At 37.8% G+C, this 19,346-nt stretch overlaps 1 protein-coding gene across 1 annotated transcript in view; it reads right to left on the bottom strand.

The window, feature by feature from the left end:
• Positions 1-19,338, bottom strand: part of LOC150083391 (uncharacterized) — a 33,054-nt gene extending 13,716 nt beyond the window's left edge. The window contains exon 1 of the mRNA XM_090378492.1: positions 19,218-19,338. The gene's annotated coding sequence lies outside the window, so the exon portion shown is untranslated. The remainder of the gene's footprint in view (positions 1-19,217) is intronic.
• Positions 19,339-19,346: the final 8 nt, after the last annotated feature.

Here is a 19,346-nt window from a genome sequence, read left to right as displayed (position 1 = left end):
AGCAGCAAAGCAAAGAGCTTGAAATAGCCAGAATACATCAGTTAGGGGGAGAACTTTGATGGCAGTTCTACGATTCGGGATTATGTTGTGTTACTTATGCCCTCTTTGAAAATCAACATTTAGCAAGACATGACATGACATAGCCATAGGAGATGCCTTTGTGTTTTTTGCAAAGAGCATGAGGAGATGAAGCACAAATTCAGCATTCTAATGGGCTTATATGAGGGCTTGAAGAATAGGGGTGATGCCCTCAAAGGGTTAAAAGAAAAGCACTCAGCTGCCCAGTCCAACCCTTCAGCTCATGCTCCAGCAGCAGACAACAATGACATCCTCCACAGCAGGGATCCCTAGCCTCACAGGAAGTAGCGTCCGTAGAGTTCAGCATATAAATCAACATTTTTTTAAGGCAAAAAATACGTATTTTAGTTATGTCAGTTGTATAAGTCTAGTTATAATTCTGAAATCCTTTTATGAAGCACATGTACCAAACTTGCTCACTGCCAGTATACTTTTGGAAACTGTACCCAGGAGCCAGGTGAATACTGCAGTATTGTTTAGAAGCTTGTATCTAACTCAAGCCTTCAATCATCGGTACCTGTGGAAGTGCTGCATGATTCAAGGCCTCAATCATGTGGCAACGAATGGGTTAGAGGAAGGCAATTAGAAGTTTTCTATTCATTTGAAGTTTTATTCTGCAACAGCATCTTGTATTACTTTTGTGTGCTTTAAAATGTATAACCCTTCAAAAAGAATGAAATATGACAGCAGATTCAAGTTGAAAGTTGTATCATTCTCCAAAACCATGAACAATTGTGTAGCAGCCAGAAAATTTGGCATAAATGAAAAGTTAGTGTGCAACTGGAAAAAGAACAAATATTTATTAAATAACATGCTTAAAATATGCTGTGAAAGGATGAAAGGAGGCTCAAGCTCGAAGACAATCTTTTTTAATGGGTATACTATATAATATCAGTGTAGATACACCATAGTTTACTCACAAATTAAACTACGTATGTAGTGTAAGGGTATCGTTTTTTTAATTGTATCTCATATTGTGGCTACCTTCACAATGAGATTATCATTATCAGCCATATGGTGCAAGGAAGCCTGAGGCTTTTGCTGCACCAGGCAAAAAAAATTTTGAGTTACCCTGAAAGAGACAGAGAGAGAAGAATGATGATATCCAGGTCAGAACCCTGGGTGTGACAAGCCCATTCACCAGATGTGAGCCCCAGGGGAGAAATGCAAAGTACTGCATATGGGTTGAAGTAACCCCAGAGAAACATACCAACTGTGTGGTACTACACTTAAGGTGGTAGAAAATGAAAAAGACCTGGGAGTAATTGTGCAGTCAGATATGAAGTTTTCTTAGCAATGCAGACAGGCTGCCAGGGTAGGTCATGGGGTTTTGTCAATGATATATAGGAATTTTGCTAGCAGAGAAAAGGAGGTGATTGTCCCTCTGTATAAGGCAATGGTCAGTGAGTACTACGTACAGGTCTGGAGGCCTCATTTTAGGAAGGATGTAGATTTGCTTGAGCATGTACAGAGAAGGGCAACAAGATTGGTGAGGGGATCCTCTTACCAAGAGGGGCTTAAGTTCTGCAAATTGCAGTGGCTGGAGACTAGGCACCTGTGCGGTGATCTGATTGAGGTGTATAAGGCCTTGAATGGGTTGAGCACACTGAATTCTGATGGGATCCTTCCACTTGTTCAGATTACGAACCTAAGGGAGCATAAATTCAAATTAAGAAAGGACAGATGTAGAATAGATGTGCGGAAATTTGCCTTTAGCCAGCGGGTGGTTAATTGCTGGAACAAACTTCCATCTGTCATTGTGGAAGTTGATAGGTTGAATAAATTTAAGGAGGAACTGGACAGGCATTTGGAGGGAATGGTGTGATTTTTTTTTTTTTTTTGGCTGATGCTGCATAAGCTCATACACTTGCTTTCTTGCATCACATGCCACTACTACTAGGTATTGTACTACTTCAACACCGATATACATGTATATATATAGTTATTTAAACCCATATGCTATTATGCCCTGTGCATTTTGTCTTTAAAATGGGTATACTGTAATAAGAAATGTATTCATGTTGAAGAACTTCAATGGGCAAAATCTAACCCACAAGTAAGTTGAAATTCATGCAGACACCTTATGGAAAGAAAATAATTGGTATTATTATACCAAGAGAAAAAAATAGCTCAAAAATACCATTACTGATTTTCAACAATATATAATAAAACTGTGCAAGGAACACAATATTCCATTGTCACACAGGAAATATGAATGAAACTCCCATGAATTTTGACACAGGTAGAGAACTGAACAATGAAAACAAAAAGAGCCAAAACAGTTTTAGTGAAGACAACTAGACACGATAAAACTTGGTTAACAGTCATATTGATGTGCAGGCAGATGGAACAAAGTTAAAACCAGTGGTAATTTTCTAAAGAACAACAATGCCAATTATATACTCCCCTGGAGTATTTGTTCATGTACACACAAGTGGTTGGATGGATGAAGGTTAAACTTTGGATCAAAAAAATGTGAAATAGGTGGTCTGGTTCGTTACGAAAGGAATCCAGTTTATTGGTTTGGGCTATGCTTAATGCACACATGACAGAGAAAACAAAGAAAATATTAGCCACCATTAACACAAAAATTGCTTTTATACCAAGTGGATTAACATCAGTTGTGCAGCTGTTAAATGTTTGCCTCAATAAACCATTCAAAGATGTGTGTTCAGAATGGAATGATTGGATTATGAATGGTGATAAAAGTTTTACAAATATGTGGCCACTCCATTGGATATTTTGTGTGTTTTTGGTAGATTGTATTGGTGTGATAAGTGTATTGTATATCAAATTTTGCTGTTTAATATAATCTATTTATAACTTTATATATGCAGTTTTTTTTTAAATGTGTAATATCTTGCACTTGCTATAGATTTTAGGTTCAGATTTTAGGCCCTGCATATAAGTAAAATGACAATTTTAAGTGTCATATTTGAAAGTTCAACTCTTGACTTATAAGCTAACTGATACAATATAGTTGGTGATTAAATTATAAGGGAAACAAGAGACATTGTGTAAAAGGACATTGTGTGCTGAAGATGATGTAGAGCAATATTATCTTTTAAGAGAACAACAGGCAGAATATTGTACACAATGGTTTTAATGTTATTAAGATTAGATCTGAGGACTTAATGTACAAGTATAGAGCAATGTTGAAAAAAAGTTGCGAGTTAGAACAAATTGAAAGTGTCTCCAATTCTGCCCAGGCCATGATTAAAGGGAGTACATAATGAGAGCCTTGTCAATCAAATTTGGCCCTGGAAGGACTGAAAGGCTCGTGGGGTAGTATTTTTCCCAGGAGCGGCTGTTTTATAGGAATAGGATATAATTTAAAAAAGGCCTGACGTAGCCCAGTGGTCAGGAGCGAGAGTGCATAGCACACGTTCCTTGAGTGGACTGGGGTTCAAGCCCGGGACTACTAAATACGATAAATATTTGTATTGATGATTTATTGTAAACTCTACTGACTTGGTTGTCGTGCCGGAGTATAAACAGAAAATTTCTTTTATTTATTTAAATACAGGATGTGTAAGAATATTTGCTGATGTTATTGAGGCAGTGTTAGGTGGGTCAGAAAAGTGCTAATTTGGGAAGGCAGATAAACAGAATACTAGATTAACAGTAGCCACAAGCAGAGGTGAAAGTGATTCCCACATTGCTTTTATTGGACTATGCAGCAGCCTGGAAAGTCTGGCACTTGTGATTTCAAGACCTGCTGGAGGTCTTCACAAAACAAGCAAATAAGTGGGTTGTGTTAGGGTTACTAAGAGTAGAAACAGATGCACGTATACTTGCATATACACTAATGCTATGAGCACAGTAAAGAAATTTAATGGATTTGAAGTACTGGTCAAGTCACAAATACAGACATTGTGAGGATTGTCAGAGACATGGTATCACTCAGATATAATGAATTCAGAATCTGAATATGAGGAGTACAGAAAGGGAAGAGAGGAGAGGGATTATGTTCTTAGTTAAGAAGCATATTAAACCTGAGGCACTGCATCCAGTCAACATGGGTGGCCAGTGCAATGGCAAGTCAGTTTGGTGCGACTTTTTTATGTAAACCCCAAACACGAGAGGTATTACAACCTATAGTACTTAGTACCGTGCTTGGGTTGGAGGTTGAGAAGATGAAAGAAGATATTTGTTGACATTGGACTTGAACTTCTGTAGACTGCAATTTTCAGGAAATATGTATGAAGGAAGTTTGTTCCAGAAAACGGCAGTTGAATGAATAAACGAGGAAGATGAAAAGTTGGTTCTGCGAGTTTGAAGTTGGACAGTAAATGGATGTTGGCTGGTGGCTGCACATGTTTGGACTGTTTTGACAGAGAGAGAGAGAGAGAACGGGAATTATAGAAGCCAATTCAGAAGAACAGTGCCCATGGAAGTATCTGTAGAAAAGGCATGCAGCAGGAGAAAAGCAAGTTTTTTAAATGCAAAGGAAGCAATATTTATAATGTGGTTGTGCCAAGAGAGATTAGAAGTCAGGGTAATCCCCAAAAGAGATATATCATTTTGGCTAGAAAAATTGGAGTGTCACCAAAGATAAGCATAGCAGCAGAAGAATCCTTTTTGCGAGATATAAGACAAGACTGAGTTTTAGAAGTGTTAAAATCAACTAAGTTGTCTTTGCCCCACTGGAGAATTACCTGAAGATCGGCATTTAAGGAATTAGTAGCAGATTTTCGAGAAGTTGAAGCTGATTGAGCAGGACAAGGTTTCTCAAAATGGAAAGTGGAATGCAATGAGCTATCATCAGCAAAACTGTGGATAGGATTTCCAGTCAATGGAAGAAGGTCATTAATATACAAGAGGAAAATAGTGGGGGAAGAACTGAACCTTGGGGGACACCGGCATTAGTGGAGAAGTTAGAAGACAGACAGTCATCTACCATCACCCTCAGTGAGCGATCAGAGAGAAAACCGGATAACCAATTACTAAAAACAGTTGGCAAACCATAAGATGGAAGCTTGTTTAGAAGACCTTTATGGCAAACATGATCGAAAGCCTTTGAGATGTCAAGAGCAACTACTTGTATTTCACCAAACCTTTCCATTCAATTAGTCCATAAATGGGTAACACAAGCCAGAATATCACCAGTGGATCGACACTGACGGAATCCATACTGGCGACCATTGATCACACGGAAGGTTGCTAGGTAGTTTAAAAGTTGGTGGTTAATTGATTTCTCCATTACTTTAGAAAGAGTAGAAGTAATTGCAATAGGATGATAATGGGATGGGAGCAATTTGTCATCCTTTTTTTGGAACTGGCTGGATATGAGCAAATTTCCAAGTAGAAGGAAAAATGCCTTTGGAATAAGAAAGTGAAAAAAGGCGGCAAAGAATAGGAGTAAGTTCAGGAGCACAGGTTTTGAGAACAAGTGGAGAAATACCATTGGGACCTGGAGCTTTCGTAGCATCAAGATTCGTCAAAATCCTTATGACATCCTTTTGACAGAAGACCACAGGAGGCATTGAATCGAATGTGTTGGGAATGGTGGGAGGTGTTTTACCAAGATCATTAATACATGAGTTGGAAGAAAAATGGGATGCTAGCAGGTCAGCTTTCTCCTTGGCTGAAGTGACAACAGAATCATCTGGTTTGGACAGAGGTGGGAGCGGAGATGGGTAAAAGTTGCAGCCAGTAGCTTTGGCAAGAGACCAGAATGCTTAGCTACCATTAGGGCAAGAAGCAGGTTTTCTACTCTTGGCCTGTTCGAACTCTAGTTTGGACTGATTAATAGCTACTTTACAATTGTTGCAAGCTTTGGTGTAGGCAGAAAATGAAACTGAAGAATTAGAAACAAACCAATTACGATATGCAACATTCTTCTCTTGAACAGCCTTAGCACATTTATTGGAAAACCAAGGTTTAGATGAAGGACAAGATTTTAAAGTGGAATGTGGGATAAAGGATTCCATTCCTGCAAGAATAATTTTGCTGACGCGATCTGAGCAGACGTTGACATCAGAAGTTTTGAAACAGTAATCCAACCAAGTAAAAGAAGAAAAGAAATCGCGCAGGTCATCCCAAACAACATGAGGTTGGGAATAGTCATGAGATAAAGGCTCCATTGGAGAAGAAACAATCATGGAGTTGTGATCTGAAGTGCCTAAAGGACCTCTCACTTCGACCGTGTACTTGGAAGGGTTGTTTGTGAGAAAAAGATCAAGCATGCTATTATTATTTTTTTATTATTATTGTTATTAGCCATTTGGTGCAAGGAAACCTGAGGCTTATGCTGCACAAGCCAAAAAAAAAAAAAAAATTTCCCTATTACCCTGAGAGAGAGAGAGAGAAGTAGAAAGGAATCACCAAGAAAGGGAAGAATGATGATATTCAGCTCAGGACCCTGGGTATGCCAAGCCCATACTCACCAGACGTGAGCCCCCGGGACTAGTTTTTGCTGTATGGTTAGGATTGTCCGGTATTCTAGTAGGTAAATGAACAATCTGTGCGAGGTCATTAGTAAATGCAAAGCCTCAGCATCTCGACCAGCTGGGTCGGTGTGACTAGAAAACAGAAGACAGCTAGAGTTGTGAACATTAAATTCAAGGAAAATTACCTCACTGTTAGGAAAGATGGACTGGAGAAATTCAAGTTGCAAAGAGAGGAAGTCAAAGAGCTCCAAGTGATTAGTGAAGTTGGGAGAACGGTAGAGACAGATGAATTTGACAAAATGAGTAAAGAGATTTTAAGCCAGAGAAGATTCCAAATTACCAAGTCTCTAACAGGGAATATCGGAACAGTCGTATGCACAATTACCACCTTTGAGGTGAAGGAATCATACAGCGAATAATTCAGGCAACTGAGATGAGCAGTGATTGAATCAACCGATAACCGAGATGCTGTCAGAAAAAGTACATATTGTTTGGCAGACTGCAAGTGGAAATGGAAATCGTTGAGATTAGAACTGAGACTACGTATATTTGTGAAATGAACTAGGAAGTATAGATAGATCTTTTTGCAGTGAAGCTTACTCTATTAGTTTGACAATAATTGATGGTGTATTCAATAGTAAGAAAAAATGGGGATGTGCTGTATGAAGTAATGAAATTTTTGGATATGGTGTACACATGGTAAGAATATACCCATATCCTTGACATAACGTGGCCTCGACGATGCTCCCCCGCATGCACAGTACTTGGACTCCCTCCAGTCACTATCTGGCAAAGTAGAGGTAGCAAGAGTATACACTAACTGATCCGGAAGCTTCCTAGAGCGTTACCAATAGGTTTGGTCCTATGTACTAACTAGCAGCTGGCCTGCGAACACAATTTTGGAGCTGTACCCTCGAAATGTAAGGAATATTGGATCTTGCCACGATGTTCACCATAACCTCAAAAGTCATCAACCATAGTGCATTGATGGAAGAGATAGGGAAGGGTTGACCGGAACTTAGCGCTAGAGACTAAACATGGGTTCCACCACTTCAAGCCTCCAATAAGCAAAGTGGTGGTATTGCACTGGTTGATGAGAATCATCTACCACCTAGTATTGCCTGGTAGCATAGAGGGGCGGCATTGCTCCATGTGGTGCAGGTGCCACACCTTGACCCCTGCTTACGTTGGCTCACACCTGGGTGGTCACCCACCATGTACTTGTACATGGAGGTTATACCCAGGATTACTAACAGAGAGACATGACACCGGGAAAACAAAAATGAGAGTAGGAGTGTGTTATAAGCCTTATAACTAAGATGATAGCTGATGATAACAAACAGCTATACTGTACAGAGAAATAGAGTGGGTCAGTAAATCAGAATGTTTTAAAAAGGGTGATTTTAATTTTCCAAATGATGACTGGAACTTATGCATTGGTCACTCACACACTAACAACCCTTGAACAGTTGCCAGATTAAGGTATGGGCTAGCAGGGCTCTTGTCTGGGGCACCAAAAACAGAAGAACAATGAGGCAAAAATATATAAATCCTTAGTAAAGGGTGCTAAAAAATCTTTCTGCCTCCTGTGCAGAAATACCTTGATCCAGCACTGCTTTTGTAGACATATTGCATGACTGCTTGCAATCCTTTGTGTGTTATGAATTTGTAGGTAAAAGACCCTCTGGGTGGCAGTGATCACTGTGCTGAGAGGGAATTTACTTAAAAACATAACTATTGTCAAGGACAAAGGGAAGGGGCATTTTTTTTCGTAAGGACGAGTATAGTGGTCTCATACAGTTTTTAAATTCTGTACAAGACTGACCAGAGGTGGATCCAGACATGGCTCATAGGGCTTGGGCCCTTGCCCCACTCAAGTCCAGAAGCCCCCAAATACCTAACTTTTTTGTGTTAGGGTACAGGTAACCTTCATATAATGCAGTAGTTAGGTTCCTGTAAAATGTCATGTGCGAAACCGTGTTATATGAGACTAAGAAAAAGTAAAAAAGGGGGGTTGCGTTCCAAAAGCCAACAAAATTACACCATTTGGATTGTGTGTATCTTCTGATCTCTTTAAAAAAATCAGTAATCTGGGTTTGTTTGCTTTTGCTTGATAAACCTTTGTGAATTTCATTGTATGGAACTAAGAATTTTTGAAGCTCCCTTTCGAAATTTGGGCTCCTTTCATTCAAGAATCTGCATTCAAAAAATAAGATTCTAATTGCTCGGCTAACTTTTTTTTTAGTGTAAAATTTGGAAATTTAGAATTTTCATCTGAGCTACCATCCTCTGAATTGATTTGGTTTTACCTCTGATGCTATTTCCACCAACTCCACTTTGCCAGCCTCTTTTTCTACCAGTAATTCTTGAACGTCTTTAGTAATCATATCTTTTTTTTTTTTTTTTTTTTTTTTTCGGAGCATAGGCAACTAAGGCCAAGTTACTATGTGTATATTGTCTATTATAAATTGTGTCCTGAGATCGATTTTCTGCTTTGCTGGATGCACGTTTGCAGGAGAAAAAAACCTCTCGCCTGAGCTAGACTAACAGCCATGTTGTGAAAAAGATCCATAAAAATTCCTCCTATCATCAACGGGATTGGAACTCAGGTCTTTTCCACTCAGTGTGGGAAGGAGGGTGATTCTATCAACTGTGCTACTAACGAGGGCTTCAGTAGTCATATCATCAAGACGTAGCAAGTTCTACTATCGCACCGACCATATTTCCTGAATGAACTGACTCTGGCCATCAATTTTTCTACGTGCATTTAACATTGACGGTTTTACTTCTTTAAACGATAAAGCTATGATACAGTCCACAATTGAGAAATGTTTCCATTACTTCAATAGATTCTGAATCAATTTTTCCAAAATCCATTGTAACAATTTTCTGATCTAATAAGTTTAAAAGGTGGATATGATGCCTTCACCTAATGGCTGAATGAAAGAAGTTGTATTAACCTAGTACAACTGTGGTGGTAGGAACATAACTTCAACGTTTGGATGACTTAAATCTTTTGGATGGCCTTGTGTGCTATCCAATTGTAATAAAACTTTCCACGTGTTCAACAAGCACAAGTTCAAAAGCACAGAATGTAAAACGGGGGTTTCCCAACAAAATAAATACAGGGATTTCTCAATATTTTTTTTTTTGACTAACAAGTCAACAGTGTGGATTCAAAAAGAGTGAAAATGCTGAAAACATCTAACATAATAGCAGGGGTTTTCCCCACACAAAAACTCAAAACTACACTGTTATGCGAAGTTTACCAAAATTCTCTAACCTGTTATATAAGTACCGTGTTGTGCGAGGATTGCCGCAATTTATCAATCATGTTAGAGGGAAACCGTGTTGTAGAAGTACCATGTTATACGGGGGGTTGCCTGTATTATTATTAATTTGTAAACATTTTTATTTGTTATTCAAAATACATACAGGCACTCTTAACATTCGAAATTTTAAATGAATAATGGCTATTATGACACTAGCAGCTTTTCAACCAAAATCCTCTACAAATCGCAGGGTTTTCGTGATTCCGAACTTGCTCTGACACAACCCTGGTAGAACCAAGCTCTCACTTTTCATAGTCTAACAACGTTCTAAAATATGTTCCTAAAATATAATGTATCGACACTGTGATTGTTATCTTTACTAACAATAAAAATGGAACATTAGTGAGACTGAGGAGCTAATAGCTCCTTTTTAACTGACCAATTATATTATTTAGGAAGTGACCACACTGATTTAATTGATTGTCTCTACTCAATAATATTAGTCAATGAGGGGAATGCCAGAAGTTTATCAAACTCTAAAAGGGAGCTAAGTGATTTTGTAATAACTGAGAGAAAAGTGAAGGAGAAATTGTTGAAGTTAAACAGAAGCAAGGCACCTGGGGTGGACGGGAGCTATCTGGTTATATTAAATGAGGCAGCAAAGCAAGTAAGCAACCCCTTTAGCCATAATTATGAGAGCTTCCTTGGACTCAGGGGAGGTCCCCATAGACTGGAGGTGTGCAAATGTATCACCAATTCACAAAGATTCAAAAAGTGACACAGGTAACTAAAGACCTGTTAGTTTAATACTTGGATTTCAGGAAAGCTTTTGATACTGTTGCAGATGGAAGACTGCTGTACAGATTGGAGAGGTATGGCATTAAGGGTAAGTTGCTACAATGGATAAAGGGATGGTTGAGTTGGAGATAACAGAGTGGTAATCAATGGACACTGCTCTTCGTGGACAAATGTTATTAGTAGAGTTCCCATTGTTGTTTTGTGTATTCATCAATGATATTGATTAAGGTATAGCAGCATTAATGTCCAAGTCTGCAGATGATACAAAGGTTGGCAGGGTTTTTAACGACAGTATGCTACTCCAACTGGATCTAGATAAGTTGGGCAAGTGGGCTGAGAAGTGGCAACTGAAGTTTAACATTGACAAATGCAAAGTACAGTAAACCACTGCTATTCGTGAGGGTTGCGTTCCTGAGAAATGCCACGAATACTGAGTTATGGCTCCCATAGTAATAAAGGGGTTCCGTTCCAAAGTATGAAATATATAAGAAAAACTAGTCTAAAATTTTGTCTATGTATTTATTATATGTACATAGACAGTACACAGCGAAATGCAAGCATATGGCATCGAAATGAAAATAAGAAACAATTTAATATTAAATATAATATTTATTAGAAATTTCAAACAAATCTTGCAAACCAGCGCCTTTGCTAACTAAGAAACATCCCGTAAGTGCTATCAACTGTTTCGCTAAAGTGTTGATAAAGGAGTTTTGCCTTTTCATGAATGATGGGTGAACTTAACGGAATTTTATTTTGAGTTCAGTCTTCTATCCACAGATTTAAAACTTTTTCCATTTTTTCTAATTTAACATCACGAGTTACAGAGAAAATTTTTGAAGCAATTAGCGCATTTTCACGGACACTACAGCAGATTTTTTCTTCCAATTTCTTGATTATCATACCGTTGACTCTTTGATTTTATAATGTTTTGCCACTGAGGAGACACTTTCACAATTAGAAATTTTGTCTAATAACTCAATTTTATTCGCTAATGTCATCACCTTCTTTGATCTTTTCACATTTCCCTTGTTATTCGTAACCATATTTTTGTACGGGTTAGAAAAAACTTGTCCACAATAAAGTCACTTTCTTAACACACTCGAAAAAGTCTGTTTTATACTGCAAAACAGATTTATCACTTTTGTAAGCATATTAATTTATAAATTGATAAATTTATTCAATTTATAAGCATATAAATTAAAAGCAAACGATGAAACCTTCCATGACAAGCGCATAACACATACTGAACAAGGATTAGAGAGAAACATCCACACTGGCGATTTTGTCAACCCTCTCTTCCCACCTACTGAGCGCTGTTTTGACTGGGAAAGATAATTTTAGCCACGCCCATGTTTTTTTATGGCAGAAAATGTTTACGGCACTTTAAAATTCACTTTTTTAGGTTTCATTTTATATTAAATCAGCGACCGCGAATAGCGGGGGTTTACTGTACTGCATATGGATAGCGATAACCCAAGAGAAACGTACCAGCTGTGTGGTACTACACTCAAGGAAGTGGAAAGTGAAAAAGACATGGGGTAATTGTGCAGTCAAATATGAAGTTTGCTGAGCAGTGCAGATGGGCTGCCAGGGCAGGTCATGGAGTCTTGTCATGCTAGGAATTTTGCTAGTGGGGACAGGGAGGTGATTATCCCATTGTACAAGGCAATGGCAGGCCACACCTAGAGTACTGTGTACAGGTCTGGAAGCCTCATTTCAGGAAGGATGTAGAGTTGCTAGAATGAGTACAAAGAAGAGCAACAAGATTGGTGAGGGAAAGAAAGGGGTGCCTTACCAAGAAGGGCTATTAAGTTCTGCAAATTGCAGCATCGGCAAGGTTATCTGATTGAGGTGTATAAGGCCTTGAATGGGTTGAGTAAGCTGAATGCTGATGGGATTCTTCCTCTTGCTCAGATTAAGAACCTGAGAGGGCATAGATTCAAATTGAGGAAAGACAGTTGTAGAATGGATGTGCAGAAGTTTACCTTTAGCCAGACAGTGGTTCATTGGTGGAACAGACTTCCATCTTTTGTTGTGAAAGGTGATAGCCTAAATAAATTTAAGGCTGAGCTGGACAGGCATTTGGAACGAATGGAGGGATTTTTTTGGCTGAAGCTGCATGAGCTTGCTTTCTTGCATCATATGCCTCTGCTAATGCAGAACAGTGACCATTAATCTCGTCAACAACGCGAGGATTTTTTTTTATACCCTAAGCCAGTAAAATCCTAGATACACTTCAAATCAGACATGATATTTATTGTTCAAAGGTCGATTTGCATGTTGTGCAGCCAAAAGAAATATTCCCTCCGACTTCGATTCTAATTAAAACTGGCTGAAGGAGGCTTTTAAGAATTCCAACGGTAAATTCGAACCCAAAACGCCTGAGTTAGAATGTCGTTAATTTCGCGAGTAATTTTTACGGCTTTTTTTTTTTTTTCTTTCTTTCTTTCTGCAGTGTCGTTAATAGCTGAATTAATCGTTCTACATCAGGGGCGGCCAACTTATGGCGCATGCGCCAAACGTGGCGCTTTTCATCATAAAATTTCTCAAGTAACCAAAAAGCCCATATTGCCGATTCTTTGGTTCTGTTTCCTTTCATTTCAGGTCCTTCCGCATATGGCTTAAGACGCTCACCACCTTCACTTACACGCACATAAATGTGTCAATTCCCTCAATTTAGCAAAAGAAATAAATTAAATAGTCTCCGAAAAAATGCATTTCTGATTTTTGACCGTAAGTGATCTATGGCTATGAAAATATATTGCGCACCTAGTCGTCCATTCTTTTGTACGGCCGTTGTCTCCGGCGCCTGACTCTATGCACAAGTGGGAAAATAAATGCAATACGTGACTTTTTCAGGAGACTGAGAATATACAAATAGATCCTTTGTCGGAAGTCTTTCAAGTTAAAAGGAAACAATGAAATAAATTTGAGGTATTTTCATCTACAAGAAATTTCCATCAATCGCATTTTGCCAACTCAAGAAATAGTAGGGGGGAGTCCCCCCCCCCCCGGTCCTGCCTGCTCATCAGTTCGTCGAAATTTTTCGACAGTTTACAATTGATATTCTGTGTGATACGACGTACATACTTGTGATCTGTTTTGTTCTTTTTCAACATTTTGACTTCTAAAGTTTTGTTCTTTTTTTTTTTTTTTTTATTCCTTCTATCCATCACAGTGCAAAAGAAAAGCAGAAAGTGAATTTAATGAATAGTTGGTATTTAGAGCAAGTTCATCAGGAAAACCGTTTTGCATTGTTTGTGAAAGTACTCTTTCACATAATAATAGACACTATAAATCACAGCATCAGACTAACATAGAAGGAAAAATGAAGCTCGTTCTTGGGTCTGAGCTACGAAAAGAAAATGTGACTAAGAAAAAGAAGAAATCAGAAGACAAAATATATTTGCTAAAGTAAGTTGTGAAGACTTGGCGATGAGAGAAACGTCCTATGAAATTGCTTTAGTATTGGCGGAAAAAAAAGAAACCTTTTTCTGACGGAGAAGAAATTGTTAAGCTTTTCTCCAAATATTTGCACGCCATCTTGGTAATAAAAGTATTGAAAGGAAAGCAGACGAAATTGCTATATCAAGGCAGACAGTTACGAGACGTATCGAGGAACTCTCTCAGGATGTATCTCAGCAACTGGAAGATCTTGTCCATTCTTGTACTTTCTTTTCTCTAGCTTTGGATGAATCAACGGACATATGTGGTGTAGCCCAGTTAAGCATTTTTATAAGAGGAATTGATGATAATTTTAATGTCTTTGAAGAAGTTACCAGTCTGGAGTCATTGCATGGTAAAACAAGAGGATCAGACATATTTCAAGAAGTAAAATCATGCCTAGAAAATCTAAAATTAGATTATAGTAAACTCATCAGTGTGTGTACTGACGAAGCAACGTCAATGATAGGTAAAGCCAATGGCACTACAACTTTGCTTGAAAATTTTTTAAATCGTCCTGTACTAAAATATCACTGCATTATACACCAAGAGGCACTGTGTAAAAAAAACTTTTAACATACAGCATGTTATGTTACCGGTGAAAAAAATTAGAGCAAGAGCATTAAACAGACGAGAATTCAGAGAATATTGTGAGTTGTCAGATTTGGAATATGGTGAACTTGTCCTTCATTGTGAGGTGCGCTGGCTTTCTGGAGTACAGGTTCTGAGTAGATTTTGGAAATATAAAAATGCTGTTTATAATTTTTTTAGAACAGGAAAATGAACTACCTGATGAAAGAACCTTATTATTAGATAACAACTGGCTATTTGATTTGGCATTTTTAGTTGATGTTACTAGTCATCTCAATGATTTAAATTCGAAACTACAAGGCACGAATAAATTATTTCCTAGCTTAGTAAATAGCATCAATTCATTTAAAATGATATTAAAACTGTTCATCTCTCAGTTAGAAAATCAGGATTTAAGTCAATTTCAACACTTGAAAGAGCAGAATGAATGTGCTGTGGATGATAGCAATTGGACCAAATATCTTGAAAAAATCAAGTTATTGCAAGTGTCATTTGAAAGTCGTTTTCATGATTTAGCTAAAGAAGAAAACTACATGCTCGCATTTATAAACCCATTTTTACTTAGTGAACAAAACATAATTGAGATGCCTAGTAATATACAAATGAAACTTATTGATTTAAAAACAAATTCATTATTAAAAATGAAATTTGATGAGGTTTTTTTAGATCAAAATGCTTCTGACACGATTAATTTCTGGCGTTCATTACCCTGTGAACATTTCCCAGAACTAAGAAAATTTGCAAAAAAATTATATATGTCGTTTCGGAACAACATACAGATATGAACAAGCATTTTCATCCATGAAATTCATCAAAAGCAAAACGAGGTCGCGAATGACTGATTCAAATTTGAAGAATTCTCTGCTGCTCTCAGTAACAAATTTAACACCAAACATTGAAAGACTGGCGAAATCTAAACAGGCTCAAAAGTCTCATTAATGGTAAGTAATGTTTATGTGCTGTAATGGAAATTGCTTTACATACAATAATTAAATCATTTAAAAATGTTATGTTCATAAACATACTTTTATTAAAAAGGTTATTAAGGATATGCCTGGACTCCTAGCGAGCGGAGAGAACAGACGACTCCAAGTTCCAACCTGATCTCGCTCTCGGTGCTCCATCTCGCTCAGAGCTCTCTCTCTCATCACATCCAACAACTGTGGTACAGTGTTATCTTCACCAAACGAGACTCTCCGGCAGCTGTAGCACCATCAGTGGGTTTCTCGACAGCGGTCGCCCTCTCGTCCAAGAGATCATCTCTCACTATTGTAGATTGGTGCTCCAATAAACATGTGTCTTTTGAACTGACGTACATTATTTAATTTAGTTGCGTGTTTGAGTTATTCTTTTTCCTCCCATAAGCGAAGCAGATCCTACCCCTATCCCTATTTTCCAACCCCAACCATGAACGTAAGAAGGTAGAAGAGGTGATTGAGTTGTATGGCGCATCTGAACTCGTATGTGAAAAAAATTGGCGCATGGTATGTAAAAGGTTGGCCACCACTGGTCTACAGTTTTTCTCCAAAAAACAATCAAACTGACCGAAAATTACATGCGATTTACTGACGCCTAAGCACGCACACACCTAAATTTTCTCCAAACAAGTAATACAAAGAGCAAAACTCCACATACTGTGTATCTTACAAAAACTTTTTGTAAGTTAGACAGTGAAGTTAACGTAAAGTAATAAAAAAAATGAAATATTAATACATGTAGGTGACTAACGTATAGTACATGTTGGTGATTAAGGAGAGGGGGGGGGGAAACAATTTAATGCGAAATGAAAAACTATTGTTATTTCTGTTCCCAAAGAATTTTGTCCCCAATTTAATGAACACAACTTTCCGTTAATCATTTACAGCCAGGCCTCACATAACGCGATTTTCAGTTAACGCTAATTGAAAAAATTATACCACTTTACACGATGCAAATTTCCAGTTAACGCGATCTTTTTTTTTTTTTTATGCGATAGTTGAAAAAGATTTGAATCGCGCGTTAAGCTTACCGTGAGTCGGACGGGCAATAAACCAACGTTTGCCTACTGCCCGCCTCGGTGTGTTCCATCAACCATCGGAAGAAGACATGTTGCTTGTTTGTTTCCTGCTAATAAAGTCACTTGCATAAAAATTCAAAATTTTAAATGAGCCAGATGAAAATGTTACCGCGAAGGAGATAACGGTAAAAGAACTAGATGAAATCTTTCGTATCGCAGAGAACCTCAAACAAAAGGTGGTTAGGTTCTCTGCGATATTTATTTCGCCAGGGCTCAGAGAAGATTGTTGTCGGCTATCGGAAATTGATTGATGAAAAGAGAAAGTCAACACTGTTCAAATATTTTCGCAACAGTTATTTTTTCATTGTGTGTTTTATGTCAGAGGTTCCCAAACTTTCTCGGTTCACGGCGCCCTTAGTGTCTCAATAATTTTTTCAAGGCGCACCTAGACCAAAAGAAATACCCAACAGTTCCATTTAATAGTTAGGTTCAAACAACTTAATGTTGAAACTGTGAACTATCTCGAGCTAGTAGTTCGCGCGGTGTCCGACAGATGTCGAGTATCGCTGTGTTTCCCTCGAAATTTTAAAATATTCCGCGACGCACAGTTTGGGAACCGTGCTTTATGCAATAAACATTTAATTCCATAATTATTTTCATTATCTTTTACATTGTATACTGTTAAAAAGGTATTTTTAAAATTCTTTATGGACATTCCAGAAGGTCAAGGACCAATTATAATTTTTCCTATTGATTATAATATTCGATTAACGCGTTTCCGTTTTGCGCTCGCGGGACGAATTAATCGCGTTAATCGAGGCCAGCCTGTATTTGCAACTCTGATAGCGCTTCTTTTCCCCCCACCTTTTTTTCTTTTGCAAACATAAAGAAATAAAATATTTATTATCTTGTCTATATTCCAACACGACTACCAGGTCAGAGTAGTTTTTTTTTTTTAAAAAATCATGAATACAGTCGTATGTAGCAGTCACGAGAGCTTGAACCACGATCCACTTAAAGAGTTTGTGATACTGCACCATATTCCTGACCTTTTGGTGTACGCTTTGTGAACCACAAATCTAGAGCAATGGCTCCGACTCACTGATCTGCAGGTGTTTTAGGTACTTAATTTCTATCCAGCAAAAAAGAAAACATATCAATATTACCCATCACAGACAGAATACACAGCGAGAAGTTCATGGATTTACATTAAATATGTATTGATTTACCTTATTTTTTTTTTTTTTTTAACTAAATTTCTACAGTGAGAGATTGGGTAGTTATGTCACTTGTAATTCGAGTCTGGGTTTGATTTCTGTCGCAGACTGAAGTAAAGTTCTTTCCGTTAAAGGGGTAAAAATGTTTAATAAGGCCTTTTCAATACGGAGGCAAAGATAGTTCTTGGAAAACGTTGCGCTGATGGCAAAGGTCTGGGGAAAAGTTCGGAAAACATTCCCTGAATAATTAGAGCCGGACCTGGTCCCAAATTTTACGATTTAGCAAAGAAGAAACACAGACTATAATAAATACGCAATCCACATACATTGCGTATATTGACTTTTCGTATAAGTAGTAGACAGTGATACAAGGAAACCAGCTTACACAGCAACAGCAAAGAAAAATAAAAAAAATAATCATTTCAATTAGGTCTCCTTCTTGCTTAGTTATCAGACGCTAAAATTTGCATTAGTCATTCTTGGTGAGAGAGTGCCCTTTTGTGCTCCTGGCTAATCTTGTTACTCTTCTTTGCACCATTCCAACAAACCCACAATCAATACTCAGATGCAACTCAACCGTTGCCTTATACAAAGGGATAATCCTCAACCTACTCATCCCTACTAGCAAATTCGTGAATATAATTGACAGAACCTCCATGAGTTAACCTAGCAGCCTATCTGCACTGCTAAGAGAACTTCATGTCTGATACAATTCCTCACGCCAGGTATTTTCGTTCTCCACTATCTTAGTTCCACTCATATCAGTAGTCTTTGTGGAGAAACAACACTCTGCTGAGTCAGTGACGCGTCTCTGTTCTACCAATGAAAATATACCTCCCTCATTCATTTTATACCTCTACTGCGATCACTCCCCCTAAATGCCAAACTTTGCAGTGCGCATCTCAGCCGTTCTTCATATAGGCATATACAGTATTAGCATCCCTCACCAATTTATCTTATTTCTTTGAACCCCTTCTAGAAGCCTTCTTCAAATGTGGCCTTCAGTTCTGAACACACTATGCTAAATGCGATCTCAACATCGTCTTATCTAAAGGGACAATGACTTCTACTTACCAAAAATCCTATATATCATAGACATGTACCATGTGCTTCTTAGCCACGTGTTTACACACGGAAAACTTCATGTCTGACTACATTTTAACTCCACCCCATTCCTCCAGCTTAAAAGCAACTCCCAGATTTCTATTCTTTGCAACGATGGACTTGTGTATTGTTCAGAAATGACATTTTAACATAGTAAATATTAATAGCAATAATACAATAAAATGTTAAAATGGAATGTTGTTTTTTTTTTTTTTTTGAGTCTCACTAATGCATAGCTGACCAAGCGTGAAAATATTAAAAACGAAAAGCGTATCGCAATGACAGAGAAAGAATGAAAAGTAACTGTCAGAACAATACTCACCTAGAAAATCTTATTATGAGAACCGAAAACCTCTCCGTCTTTATCCGAATGTATGTAGTACAAAATATTTCTACTTATATACACCTAGACACAGATATCCGGCTAACCAGATGTTAAGTTTTCTGATAA

Source organism: Mastigoproctus giganteus, chromosome 7 (assembly GCF_048544385.1).
Source record: "Mastigoproctus giganteus isolate SK-2022 chromosome 7, ASM4854438v1, whole genome shotgun sequence".
NCBI lineage: Eukaryota > Metazoa > Arthropoda > Arachnida > Uropygi > Thelyphonidae > Mastigoproctus > Mastigoproctus giganteus.
This window is presented reverse-complemented; position numbering and strand designations above follow the sequence as displayed.